Source organism: Cetorhinus maximus, chromosome 17 (assembly GCF_964194155.1).
Source record: "Cetorhinus maximus chromosome 17, sCetMax3.hap1.1, whole genome shotgun sequence".
Taxonomy (NCBI): domain Eukaryota; kingdom Metazoa; phylum Chordata; class Chondrichthyes; order Lamniformes; family Cetorhinidae; genus Cetorhinus; species Cetorhinus maximus.
This window is the reverse complement of record NC_135895.1, coordinates 72,415,221-72,430,798: the sequence shown is the minus strand read 5'-3', so window position 1 is coordinate 72,430,798 and position 15,578 is coordinate 72,415,221.

Below are 15,578 nucleotides of genomic sequence, written 5' to 3'. Positions count from 1 at the left end.
AGACCCAGGACTGTCTCTACTCTATCTGACCCCTGAATGTCAGATCCAGGACTGTCTCTACTCCCTCACTCCCGAATCAGACACCCAGGACTGACTCTACACTCTCTCACTCCTCACTTTGAGTCCAAGGACTCTGTCCAATCTCTCGCACTCTTGACTGTGAGCCCCAGTACTGACTCTACTCTCTCACTGCTGGTTGTGTGTCTCAGGGCTGACTCTACTCTCTCACTCCTAACTGTGAATCCCAGGATTGTCTCTACTCTCTCTCACTCCTGATTGTGAGTTCCAGGAGTAAATTTACACTCTCACTAATGGATGAGAGTCCCAGCACAGTCTCTACTCTCTCTCACTCCTGACTGTGAGCCCCAGGACTGACTCTACTCTCTTACTCCTGATCGTGTATCCCAGGGCAGGCACTACTCTCTTACTCCTGACTGTGTGTCCCAGGACTGAATCTAATCTCTCTCACTCCTGAGTGTATACCCCAGGACTGAATCTACTCTCTCTCACTCCTGACTGTGATCCCCAGGACTGACTCTACTCTCTCACTCCTGACTGTGAGTCCCAGGATTGTTTCTGCTCTCTCTCACTCCTGACTGAGAGTCCCAGGACATACTCTGCTCTCTCTCACGAGTGACTGTAAACACCAGCACTGAATCTACTCTCTCTCGCTTCTGACTGAGTCCCAGGACTGACTCTTCTCTCTCTCACTCCTGACTGTGATCCCCAGGACTGACTCTACTCTCTCACTCCTGACTGTGAGTCCCAGGATTGTTTCTGCTCTCTCTCACTCCTGACTGAGAGTCCCAAGACTTACTCTGCTCTCTCTCACGAGTGACTGTAAACACCAGCACTGAATCTACTCTCTCTTGCTTCTGACTGAGTCCCAGGACTGACTCTTCTCTCTCTCAGTCCTGACTGAGAGTCCCAGGACTGTCTCTACACTCTCACGCCCGAATCAGGGACCCAGGACTGGCTCTACTCTGTCTCACTCCTGAGAGTAAACCCCAGGGCTGAATCTACTCTCTCTCACTCCTGACTGTGAGCCCCAGGTCTGACTCTACTCTCTCTCACTCCTGAGTGTAAACCCCAGGGCTGAATATACTCTCTCTGACTCCTGACTGTGATTCCCAGAACTGACTCTACTCTCTCTTTCACTCCTGACTGAGAGTCCCAGACTCTACTCTCTCACTCCTGACTGTGTGTCCCAGGACTGACTCTCCTGTCTCACTCAAGATTGTGATTCCCAGGAGTGAATCTACTCTCTCTCACTCCCGACTGTGAGCCCCAGGTCTGACTCTACTCTCTCTCACTCCTGAGTGTAAACCCCAGGGCTGAATCTACTCTCTCTCACTCCTGACTGTGATTCCCAGGACTGACTCTACTCTCTCTTTCACTCCTGACTGAGAGTCCCAGACTCTACTCACACACTCCTGATTGTGAGTCCCAGGACTGTCTCCACTCTCTCTCACTCCTGACTGTGTCTCCAGGACAGACTCTACTCTCTCTCACTGGTGACTGTAAACACCAGGACTGAATCTACTCTCTCTCACTTCTGACTGAGTCCCAGGACTGACTCTTCTCTCTCTCTCTCCGACTGAGAATCCCAGGACTGACTTTAATCCCTCACTCCTGTCTCAGTGTCCCGGGAGTGACTCTACTCTCTCTTACTCCTGACTGAGACTCCCAGGACTGACTCTATTCCCTCACTCCCGAATCAGAGACCCAGGACTGACTCTACACTCTCTCACTCCTCACTTTGAGTCCCAGGATTCTGTCCAATCTCTCGCACTCTTGACTGTGAGCCCCAGTACTGACTCTACTCTCTCACTGCTGGTTGTGTGTCTCAGGGCTGTCTCTACTCTCTCACTCCTAACTGTGAATCCCAGGATTGTCTCTACTCTCTGTCACTCCTGATTGTGAGTTCCAGGAGTGAATCTACACTCTCACTCCTGAATGTGATTCCCAGGACTGATTCTACTCTCTCACTCCTGAATGTGAATCCCAGGACTGAATCTACTCTCTCTCACTCCTGAATGTGATTCCCAGGACTGACTCTACTCTCTCACTCCTGATTGTGTGTCCCAAGACTAACTCTAATCTCTCTCACTCCTGGCTAATAGTCCCAGGACTGACTCTAATCTCTCTCACTCCTGACCATGAGTCCCAGGACTGAAGCTAATCTCTCTCACTCCTGAATATGATTCCCAGGACTGACTCTAATCTCTCTCACTCCTGAATGTGATTCCCAGGACTGACTCTAATCTCCCTCACTCCTGACTGAGATTCCCAGGACTGAATCTAATCTCTCTCACTCGTGCATGTGATTCCCAGGACTGACTCTACTCTTTCTCACTAGTGACTGTCAGTCCCAGGACTGTCTCTACACTTTCATGCCTGAATCAGAGTCCCAGGATTGGCTCTACACTCTCTCACTCCTCACTTTGAGTCCCAGGACTGTGTCCAATCTCTCGCACTCTTGACTGTGACCCCCATTACTGACTCTACTCTCTCACTCCTGATTGTCTGTCTCATGGCTGACTCTACTCTCTCTCACTCCTCATTGTGTGTCTGAGGGCTGACTCTACTCTCTCTCACTCCTTGCTGTTAATTCCAGGACTGTCTCTAATCTCTCTAAATCCTGGCTGTGATCCCCAGGACTGAATCTACTCTCTCACTCCTGGTTCTGTGTCCCAGGACTAACAGTAATCTCTCTCACTCCTGACTAATAATCCCAGGACTGTCTCTACTCTCTCGCACTCCTGACTGTGATTCCCAGGACTGACTCTACTCTTCTCACTCCTGACTGTAATCCCTAGAACTGACTCTACTCTCTCTCACTCCTGATTGTGTGTCCCAGGGCTGAATCTACTCTCACACTCCTAACTGTGAGTCCCAGCACAGTCTCTACTCTCTCTTACTCCTGACTGTGATCCCCAGGACTGACTCTACTCTCTCGCACTCCTGACTGTGAGCCCCAGGACTGACTTTACTCTCTCACTCCTGACTGATAGTCCCAGGACTGAATCTAATCTCTCTCACTCCGGAGTGTAAACCCCAAGGCTGAATCTACTCTCTTTCACTCCTGACTGTGTTTCCCAGGACTGACTCTACTCTCTCACTCCTCATTGTGTGTCCCAGGACTAACTCTAATCTCTCTCACTCCTGACTAATAGTCCCAGGACTGTCTCTACTCTCTCACACTCCTGACTGTAAGTCCCAAGACTGACTTTACTCTCTCTCACTCCTGACTTTGAGTCCCAGGATTGTCTCTGCTCTCGTTCACTCCTGACTGTGTGTCCCAGGAAAGACCCTACTCTCTCTCACTCCTGACTGTAAACACCAGGACTGAATCTACTCTCTCACACTTCTGACTGAGTCCCAGGACTGACTCTTCTCTCTCTCACCCCTGACTGTGAGTCCCAGGACTGTCTCTACACTCTCACACCCGAATCAGAGACCCAGGACTGGCTCTACTCTATCTCACTCCTGACTGTGTGTCCCAGGACTGACTCTACTCTCTCTTACTCCTGACTGTGAGCCCCAGGTCGTACTCTACTCTCTCTCACTCCTGAGTGTTATCCCCAGGACTCTCTCTACTCTCTCTTTCACTCCTGCCCAGGTCTGACTCTACTCTCTCACTCCTGACTGTGTGTCCCAGGACTGACTCTACTGTCTCACTCCTGATTGTGAGTCCCAGGACTGTCTCTACTCTGTCTCACTCATGATTGTGATTCCCAGGAGTGAATCTACTCTCTCTTACTCCTAACTGTGAGTCCCAGGACTGACTCTACTCTCTCACTCCTGATTGTGAGTCCCAGGACTGTCTCTACTCTTTCTCACTCCTGAGTGTGTCTCCAGGACAGACTCTACTCTCTCTCACTAGTGACTGTAAACACCAGGACTGAATCTACTCTCTCTCATTTCTGATTGAGTCCCAGGACTGACACTTCTCTCTCTCACTCCTGACTGTGAGTCCCAGGACTGACTCTACACTCTCACGCCCGAATCAGAGACCCTGGACTGGCTCTGCTCTATCTCACTCCTGACTGTGTGTCCCAGGACTGACTCTACTCTCTCTTACTCCTCACTGTGAGCCCCAGGTCTGACTCTTCTCTCACTCCAGACTGAGAGTCCCAGGACTTACTCTACTCTCTCACTCCGACTGAGAATCCCAGGACTGACTTTAATCCCTCACTCCTGTCTCAGTGTCCCAGGAGTGACTCTAATCTCTCTTACTCCTGACTGAGACTCCCAGGACTGTCTCTACTCCTTCACTCCCGAATCAAAGACCCAGGACTGACTCTACACTCTCTCACTCCTCACTTTGAGTCCCAGGACTCTGTCCAATCTCTCGCACTCTTGACTGTGAGCCCCATTACTGACTCTACTCTCTCACTGCTGGTTGTGTGTCTCAGGGCTGATCTACTCTCTCACTCCTAACTGTGAATCCCAGGATTGTCTACTCTCTGTCACTCCGGATTGTGAGTTCCAGGAGTGAATCTACTCTCTCTCACTCCTGAATGTGATTCCCAGGACTAACTCTACTCTTTCACTCCTGATTGTGTGTCCCAAGACTAACTCTAATCTCTCTCATTCCTGGCTAATAGTCCCAGGACTGACTCTAATCTCTCTCACTCCTGATTGTGAGTCCCAGGACTGAAGCTAATCTCTCTCACTCGTGAATGTGATTCCCAGGACTGACTCTAATCTCTCTCACTCCTGACTGAGATTCCCAGGACTGAATCTAATCTCTCTCACTCGTGAATGTGATTCCCAGGACTGACTCTACTCTTTCTCACTAGTGACTGTCAGTCGCAGGACTGTCTCTACACTTTCATGCCCGAATCAGAGACTCAGGATTGGCTCCACTTTACCTGACACCTGAATGTGAGCCCCAGGACTGTCTCTACTCCCTCATTCCCGAATCAGAGACCCAGGACTGACTCTACACTCTCTCACTCCTCACTTGAGTCCCAGGACTGTGTCCAATCTCTTGCACTCTTGACTGTGAGCCTCAGTACTGACTCTACTCTCTCACTCCTGATTGTGTGTTTCAGGACTAACAGTAATCTCTCTGACTCCTGACTAATAATCCCAGGACTGTCTCTACTCTCTCTCACTCCTGACTGTGATTCCCAGGACTGACTCTACTCTCTCTCACTCCTGACTGTAATCGCTAGAACTGACTCTACTCTCTCTCACTCCTGATTGTGTGTCTCAGGGCTGACTCTACTCTCTCTCACTCATTGCTGTTAATTCCAGTACTGTTTCTAATCTCTCTCCATCCTGGCTGTGATCCCCAGGACTGAATCTACTCTCTCACTCCTGGTTCTGTGTCCCAGGACTAACAGTAATCTCTCTCACTCCTGACAAATAATCCCAGGACTGTCTCTACTCTCTCTCACTGCTGACTGTAATCCCTAGAACTGACTCTACTCTCTCTCACTCCTGACTGTAATCCCTAGAACTGACTCTACTCTCTCTCACTCCTGTCTGTAATCCCTAGAACTGACTCTACTCTCTCTCACTCCTGATTGTGTGTCCCAGGGCTGAATCTACTCTCACACTGTGAGTCCCAGCACAGTCTCTACTCTCTCTTACTCCTGACTGTGATCCCCAGGACTGACTCTACTCTCTCGCAATCCTGAGTGTAAACCCCAGGCTGAATCTACTCTCTCTTACTGCTGACTGTGATCCCCAGGACTGACTCTACTCTCTCGCACTCCTGACTGTGATTTCCAGGACTGTCTCTACTCTCTCTAACTACTGACTGTGAGCCCCAGGACTGACTTTATTCTCTCACTCCTGACTGATAGTCCCAGGACTGAATCTAATCTCTCTCACTCCTGAGTGTAAACCCCAGGGCTGAATCTACTCTCTTTCACTCCTGACTGTGTTTCCCAGGACTGACTCTACTCTCTCACTCCTCATTGTGTGTCCCAGGACTAACTCTAATCTCTTTCACTCCTGACTAATAGTCCCAGGACTGTCTCTACTCTCTCTCACTCCTGATTGTGTGTCCCAGGACTGTCTATACTCTCTCACACTCCTGACTGTAAGTCCCAAGACTGACTCTACTCTCTCTCACTCCTGACTTTGAGTCCCAGAATTGTGTCTGCTCTCGTTCACTCCTGACTCTGTGTCCCAGGAAAGACCCTACTCTCTCTCACTCTTGACTGTGAGTCCCAGGAGTGAATCTACTCTCTCACTCCTGACTGAGTGTCCCAGGACAGACTACTCTCTCTCACTAGTGACTGTAAACACCAGGACTGAATCTACTCTCTCTCACTCCTGACTGTGAGTCCCAGGACTGACTCTACTCCCTCACTCCCGAATCAGAGCCCCAGGACTGACTCTACACTCTCTCACTCCTCACTTTGATTCCCAGGACTCTGTCCAATCTCTCGCACTCTTGACTGTGAGCCCCAGTACTGACGTGTCTCTACTCCCAGGACTGGCTTTAATCTGTCTCACTACTGGCTGAGATTCCCAGCACAGTCTCTACTCTCCCTCACTCCTGACTGTGATCACCAGGACTGACTCTACTCTCTCACTCCTGATTGTGTGTTCCACGACTAACTCTACTCTCTCTCAATCCTGACTAATAATCCCAGGACTGACTCTACTCTCTCTCACTCCTGACTGTGAGTCCCAGGAATGTCTCTACTCTCTCTCACTCCTGACTGTGAGTCCCAGGAATGTCTCTACTCTCTCTCACTCCTGATGGAGGGTCCCAGGACTGACTCTACTTTCTCACTCTGACTGAGAATCCCAGGACTGACTTTAATCCCTCACTCCTGTCTCAGAGTCCCAGGACTGACTTAGCACTCTCTCACTCCTCACTTTGAGTCCCAGGACTATGTCAAATCTCTTGCACTCCTAACTGTGAGCCCCAGTACTGACTCTACTATCTCACTCCTGGTTGTATGTCTCAGGGCTGACTCTACTCTCTTACTCCTAACTGTGAATCCCAGGATTGTCTCTACTCTCTCTCACTCCTGACTGTGATCCACAGGACTGACTCTACTCTCTCCCTCCTGATTGTGTGTCCCAGGATTAACTCTACTCTCTCTCACTCCTGACTGTGAGTCCCTGGACTGTCTCTACTCTCTCTCAATACTGACTGTGAGCCCCAGGGCTGAATCGACTCCCTCTCATTCCTGATCGTGTGTCCCAGGACTGACTCTAATCTCTCTCACTTCTGACTGAGTCCCAGGACTGACTCTTCTCTCTCTCACACCTGACTGTGAGTCCCACGACTGTCTCTACACTCTCACGCCCGAATCAGAGACCCAGGACTGGCTCTACTCTGTTTCACTCCTGACTGAGAGTCCCAGGACTGCCTCTAATCCCTCACTCCTGTCTCAGAGTCCCAGGAATGACTCTACTCTCTCTTACTCCTGATTTAGACTCCCAGGACTGTCTCTACTCCCTCACTCCCGAATCAGATACCCAGGACTGACTCTACACTCTCTCACTCCTCACTTTGAGTCCCAGTACTCTGTCCAATCTCTCGCACTCTTGACTGTGAGCCCCAGTACTGACTCTACTCTCTCACTGCTGGTTGTGTGTCTCAGGGCTGACTCTACTCTCTCACTCCTAACTGTGAATCCCAGGATTGTCTCTACTCTAACTCACTCCTGATTGTGAGTCCCAGGAGTGAATCTACACTCTCACTCCTGACTGAGAGTCCGAGGACTGTCTCTACTCTCTCTCACTCCTGATTGTGTTTCCCTGGACTGCCTCTTATCTCTCTCACTCCTGACTGTGAGTTCCTGGACTGAATCTAATCTTTCTCAATCCTGAATGTGATTCCCAGGACTGACTCTACTCTCCCACACTCCTGACTGTGAGTACAAGGACTGACTCTACTCTCTCTGTCTCCTGACTGAGTGTCCCAGGACTGAATCTAATCTCTCTCACTCCTGAGTGTAGACCCCAGGGCTGAATCTACTCTCTCTCACTCCTGGTTGTGATTTCCAGGACTGTCTCTACTCTCTCACTCCTGACTGTGTGTCCCAGGAAAATCTCTACTCTCTCACACTCCTGACTGTAAGCCCCAGGACTGACTCTACCTCTACTCTCTCTCACTCCTGACTTTTAGTCCCAGGATTTTCTCTGCTCTCGTTCACTCCTGACTGTGTGTCCCAGGAAAGACTCTACTCTCTCTCACTCCTGACTGTGAGTCCCAGGATTGAATCTACTCTCTCACTCCTGATTGAGAGTGCCAGGTCTTACTCTACTCTCTCTCATTAGTGACTGTAAACACCAGGACTGAATCTACTCTCTCTCACTTCTGACTGAGTCCCAGGACTGACTCTTCTCTCTCTCACCCATGACTGTGAGTCCCACGACTGTCTCGACACTCTCACACCCGAATCAGAGACCCAGGACTGGCTCTACTCTGTCTCACTCCTGACTGAGAGTCCCAGGAGTGACTCTACTCTCTCTTACTCCTGTTTGAGGCTCCCAGGACTGTCTCTACTCCCCCACTCCCGAATCAGCGACCCAGGACTGACTCTACACTCTCTCACTGCTCACTTTGAGTCCCAGGACCTTGTCCAATCTCTTGCACTCTTGACTGTGAGCCCCAGTACTGACTCTACTCTCTCACTGCTGGTTGTGTGTCTCAGGGCTGACTCTACTCTCTCACTCCTAACTGTGAATCCCAGAATTGTCTCTACACACTATGACTCCTGAATGTGAGTCCCAAGAGTGAATCTACTCTCTCAGTCCTGACTGAGAGACCCAGGACTGACTCTACTGCTTCTCACTCCCATCTGTGAGCCCCAGTACTGACTCTACTCTCTCACTGCTGGTTGTGTGTCTCAGGGCTGACTCTACTCTCTCACTCCTAACTGTGAATCCCAGAATTGTCTCTACACACTATGACTCCTGAATGTGAGTCCCAAGAGTGAATCTACTCTCTCAGTCCTGACTGAGAGACCCAGGACTGTCTCTACTCTCTCTCAGTACTGACTGTGAGCCCCAGGACTGACAATACTCTCTCGCAATCCTGAGTGTAAACCCCAGAGCTGAATCTACTCTCTCTCACTCCTGACTATGATTCCCAGGACTGAGTCTACTCTCTCTCTCTCCTGACTGTGAGTCCCAGGATTGTCTCTGCTCTCTCTCACTCCTGACTGTGAGTCCCAGGAGTGAATCTACTCTCTCAGTCCTGACTGAGAGTCCCAGGACTGATTCTACTCTCTCTCACTCCTAACTGTGAATCCCAGGACTGACTCTACTCTCTCACTCCTGACTGAGAGTCCGAGGACTGGCTCTAATCTATCTCACTACTGGCTGAGAGTCCCAGCACAGTCTCTAATCTCCCTCACTCCTGACTGTGATCACCAGGACTGACTCTACTCTCTCACTCCTGATTGTGTGTTCCACGACTAACTCTACTCTCTCTCTCACTCCTGACTAATAATCCCAGGACTAACTCTACTCTCTCTCACTCCTGACTAATAATCCCAGGACTGACTCTACTCTCTCTCACTCCTGATGGAGGGCCCCAGGACTGACTCTACTCTCTCACTCTGACTGAGAATCCCAGGACTGACTTTAATCCCTCACTCCTGTCTCAGAGTCCCAGGACTGACTTAGCACTCTCTCACTCCTCACTTTGAGTCCCAGGACTATGTCAAATCTCTCGCACTCCTAACTGTGAGCCCCAGTACTGACTCTACTATCTCACTCCTGGTTGTGTGTCTTAGGGCTGACTCTACTCTCTTACTCCTAACTGTGAATCCCAGGATTGTCTCTACTCTCTCTCATTCCTGACTGTGATCCCCAGGACTGACTCTACTCTCTCCCTCCTGATTGTGTGTCCCTGGACTGTCTCTACTCTCTCTCAATCCTGAATGTGATTCCCAGGACTGACTCTACTCTCTCTCACTCCTGACTGAGTGTCCCAGGACTGAATCTAATCACTCTCACTCCTGAGTGTGAACCCCAGGGCTGAATCTACTCTCTCTCACTCCTGAATGTGATTTCCAGGACTACTCTACTCTCTCTTACTCCTGATTGTGTGTCCTGGGACTGACTCTACTCTCTCTTACTCCTGACTTTTAGTCCCAGGATTGTCTCTGCTCTCGTTCACTCCTGACTGTGAGTCCCAGGAAAGACTCTACTCTCTCTTACTCCTGGCTGTGAGTCCCAGGATTGAATCTACTCTCTCACTCCTGACTGTGAGTCCCTGGACTGTCTCTACTCTCTCTCAATACTGGCTGTGAGCCCCAGGGCTGAACTGACTCCCTCTCACTCCTGATTGTGTGTCCCAGGACTGACTCTAATCTCTCTCACTCCTGACTGTGAGTCCCAGGACTGTCTCCACACTCTCACGCCCGAATCAGAGACCCAGGACTGGCTCTCCTCTGTTTCACTACTGACTGAGAGTCCCAGGAGTGACTCTACTCTCTCTTACTCCTGATTGAGAGTCCCAGGACTGTCTCTACTCCCCCACTCCAGAATCAGAGACCCAGGACTGACTCTACATTCTCTCACTCCTCACTTTGAGTCCCAGGACTCTGTCAAATCGCTCGCACTCCTAACTGTGAGCCCCAGTACTGACTCTACTCTCTCACTGCTGGTTGTGTGTCTCAGGGCTGACTCTACTCTCTCACTCCTAACTGTGAGTCCCAGGATTGTCTCTACTCTCTCTCACTCCTGATTGTGAGTCCCAGGAGTGAATCTACACTCTCACTCCTGACTGAGAGTCTGAGGACTGTCTCTACTCTCTCTCACTCCTGACTGTCATTCCCAGGACTGACTCTAATCTCTCTCACTCCTGGCTGTGAGTCCCAGGACTGAATCTAATCTCTCTCAATCCTGAATGTGACTCCCAGGACTGACTCTACTCTCTCACACACCTGACTGTGAGTCCTAGGATTGAATCTTCTCCCTCACTCCTGAATTTGAGTCCCAGGACTGTCTCTACACTTTCACGCCCGAATCATAGACCCAGGACTGACTCTACACTGTCACTCCCGATTGTGTGTCTCAGGGCGGACTCTACTCTCTCTCACTCCTGACTGTGAGTCCCAAGACTGTCTCTACTCTCTCTCCTCTGATTGTGTGTTCCAGGACTGTCTCTACTCTCTCTCACTCCTGATGGAGGGTCCCAGGACTGACTCTACTCTCTCACTCTGACTGAGAATCCCAGGACTGACTTTAATCCCTCACTCCTGTCTCAGCGTCCCAGGACTGACTTAGCACTCTCTCACTCCTCACTTTGAGTCCCAGGACTATGTCAAATCTCTCGCACTCCTAACTGTGAGCTCCAGTACTGACCCTACTCTCTCACTCCTGGTTGTGTGTCTCAGGGCTGACTCTACTCTCTTACTCCTAACTGTGAATCCCAGGATTGTCTCTACTCTCTCTCACTCCTGACTGTGATCTCCACGACTGACTCTACTCTCTCCCTCCTGATTGTGTGTCCCAGGATTAACTCTACTCTCTCTCACTCCTGACTGTGAGTCCCTGGACTGTCTCTACTCTCTCTCAATACTGACTGTGAGCCCCAGGGCTGAATCGACTCCCTCTCATTCCTGATTGTGTGTCCCAGGACTGACTCTAATCTCTCTCACATCTGACTGAGTCCCAGGACTGACTCTTCTCTCTCTCACTCCTGACTGTGAGCCCCACGACTGTCTCTACACTCTCACGCCCGAATCAGAGACCCAGGACTGGCTCTACTCTGTTTCACTCCTGACTGAGAGTCTCAGGACTGCCTCTAATCCCTCACTCCTGTCTCAGAGTCCCAGGAATGACTCTACTCTCTCTTACTCCTGATTTAGACTCCCAGGACTGTCTCTACTCCCTCACTCCCGAATCAGACACCCAGGACTGACTCTACACTCTCTCACTCCTCACTTTGAGTCCCAGTACTCTGTCAAATCTCTCGCACTCTTGACTGTGAGCTCCAGTACTGACTCTACTCTCTCACTGCTGGTTGTGTGTCTCAGGGTTGACTCTACTCTCTCCCTCCTAACTGTGAATCCCAGGATTGTCTCTACTCTAACTCACTCCTGATTGTGAGTCCCAGGAGTGAATCTACACTCTCACTCCTGACTGAGAGTCCGAGGACTGTCTCTACTCTCTCTCACTCCTGACTGTCATTCCCAGGACTGACTCTACTCTCTCACTCCTGGCTGTGAGTCCCAGGACTGAATCTAATCTTTCTCAATCCTGAATATGATTCCCAGGATGACTGTGCTCTCTCACTCCTGACTTTGAGTCCCAGGACTGACTCTACTCCCTCATTCCCGAATCAGAGCCCCAGGACTGACTCTACACTCTCTCACTCCTCACTTTGAGTCCCAGGACTCTGTCCAATCTCTCGCACTCTTGACTGTGAGCCCCAGTACTGACTCTACTCTCTCATTCCTGGTTGTGTGTCTCAGGGCTGACTCTACTCTCTCCCTCCTAACTGTGAATCCCAGGATTGTCTCTACTCTCTCTCAATCTTGATTGTGAGTTCCAGGAGTGAATCTACACTCTCACTCCTGATTGTGTTTCCCAGGACTGACTCTAATCTCGCTCACTCTTGACTGTGAGTCCCTGGACTGAATCTAATCTTTCTCAATCTTGAATGTGATTCCCAGGACTGACTCTACTCTCCCACACTCCTGACTGTGAGTACAAGGACTGACTACTCTCTCTGTCTCCCGACTGAGTGTCCCAGGACTGAATCTAATCTCTCTCACTCCTGAGTGTAAACCCCAGGGCTGAATCTACTCTCTCTCACTCCTGATTGTGATTTCCAGGACTGACTCTACTCTCTCTTACTCCTGATTGTGTGTCCTAGGACTGTCTCTACTCTCTCACTCCTGACTTTTAGTCCCAGGATTTTCTCTGCTCTCGTTCACTCCTGACCGTGTGTCCCAGGAAAGACTCTACTCTCTCTCACTCCTGACTGTGAGTCCCAGGATTGAATCTACTCTCTCACTCCTGATTGAGAGTGCCAGGTCTGACTCTACTCTCTCTCACTAGTGACTGTAAACACCAGGACTGAATCTACTCTCTCTCACTTCTGACTGAGTCCCAGGACTGACTCTTCTCTCTCTCACCCCTGACTGTGAGTCCCATGACTGTCTCGACACTCTCACGCCCGAATCAGAGACCCAGGACTGGCTCTACTCTGTCTCACTCCTGACTGAGAGTCCCAGGACTGACTCTACTCTCTCTTACTCCTGATTGAGACTCCCAGGACTGTCTCTACTCCCCCACTCCCGAATCAGAGACCCAGGACTGACTCTACACTCTCTCACTCCTCACTTTGAGCCCCAGGACTGTGTCCAATCTCCTGCACTCTTGACTGTGAGCCCCAGTACTGACTCTACTCTCTCACTGCTGGTTGTGTGTCTCAGGGCTGACTCTACTCTCTCACTCCTAACTGTGAATCCCAGGATTGTCTCTACTCACTATGACTCCTGAATGTGAGTCCCAAGAGTGAATCTACTCTCTCAGTCCTGACTGAGAGACCCAGGACTGTCTCTACTCTCTCTCAGTACTGACTGTGAGCCCCAGGACTGACAATACTCTCTCGCAATCCTGAGTGTAAACCCCAGAGCTGAATCTACTCTCTCTCACTCCTGACTGTGATTCCCAGGACTGAGTCTACTTTCTCTCTCTCCTGACTGTGAGTCCCAGGATTGTCTCTGCTCTCTCTCACTCCTGACTGTGAGTCCCAGGAGTGAATCTACTCTCTCAGTCCTGACTGAGAGTCCCAGGACTGACTCTACTCTCTCTCACTCCTAACTGTGAATCCCAGGACTGACTCTACTCTCTCACTCCTGACTGAGAGTCCGAGGACTGGCTCTAATCTGTCTCACTACTGGCTGAGAGATCCAGCACAGTCTCTACTCTCCCTCACTCCTGACTGTGATCACCAGGACTGACTCTACTCTCTCACTCCTGATTGTGTGTTCCACGACTAACTCTACTCTCTCTCTCACTCCTGACTAATAATCCCAGGACTGACTCTACTCTCTCTCACTCCTGACGGAGGGCCCCAGGACTGACTCTACTCTCTCACTCTGACTGAGAATCCCAGGACTGACTTTAATCCCTCACTCCTGTCTCAGAGTCCCAGGACTGACTTAGCACTCTCTCACTCCTCACTTTGAGTCCCAGGACTATGTCAAATCTCTCGCACTCCTAACTGTGAGCCCCAGTACTGACTCTACTCTCTCTCTCCTGGTTGTATGTCTCAGGGCTGACTCTACTCTCTTACTCCTAACTGTGAATCCCAGGATTGTCTCTACTCTCTCTCACTCCTGACTGTGATCCCCAGGACTGACTCTCTCCCTCCTGATTGTGTGTCCCTGGACTGTCTCTACTCTCTCTCAATACTGACTGTGAGCCCCAGGGCTGAATCGACTCCCTCTCACTCCTGATTGTGTGTCCCAGGACTGACACTAATCTCTCTCACTCCTGACTGTGAGTCCCTGGACTAAATCTAATCTCTCTCAATCCTGAATGTGATTCCCAGGACTGACTCTACTCTCTCTCACTCCTGACTGAGTGTCCCAGGACTGAATCTAATCACTCTAACTCCTGAGTGTGAACCCCAGGGCTGAATCTACTCTCTCTCACTCCTGATTGTGTGTCCTAGGACTGACTCTACCCTCTCTCACTCCTGACTTTTAGTCCCAGGATTGTCTCTGCTCTCGTTCACTCCTGACTGTGAGTCCCAGGAAAGACTCTACTCTCTCTTACTCCTGGCTGTGAGTCCCAGGATTGAATCTACTCTCTCACTCCTGACTGAGAGTGCCAGGTCTGACTCTACTCTCTCTCACTTCTGACTGAGTCCCAGGACTGACTCTTCTCTCTCTCACTCCTGACTGTGAGTCCCACGACTGTCTCCACACTCTCACGCCCGAATCAGAGGCCCAGGACTGGCTCTACTCTGTTTCACTCCTGACTGAGAGTCCCAGGAGTGACTCTACTCTCTCTTACTCCTGATTGAGAGTCCCAGGACTGTCTCTACTCCCCCACTCCCGAATCAGAGACCCAGGACTGACTCTACACTCTCTCACTCCTCACTTTGAGTCCCAGGACTCTGTCCAATCTCTTGCACTCTTGACTGTGAGCCCCAGTACTGACTCTACTCTCTCACTGCTGGTTGTGTGTCTCAGGGCTGACTCTACTCTCTCACTTTTAACTGTGAGTCCCAGGATTGTCTCTACTCTCTCTTACTCCTGATTGTGAGTCCCAGGAGTGAATCTACACTCTCACTCCTGACTGAGAGTCTGAGGACTGTCTCTACTCTCTCTCACTCCTGACTGTCATTCCCAGGGCTGACTCTAATCTCTCTCACTCCTGGCTGTGAGTCCCAGGACTGAATCTAATCTCTGTCAATCCTGAATGTGACTCCCAGGACTGATTCTACTCTCTCACACTCCTGACTGTGAGTCCTAGGATTGAATCTACTCTCTCACTCCTGAATTTGAGTCCCAGGACTGTCTCTACACTTTGACGCCCGAATCAGAGACCCAGGACTGGCTCTACTCTATCTGCCTGCTGAACTTGAGCCCCAGAACTGTCTCTACTCCCTCACTCCCGAACCA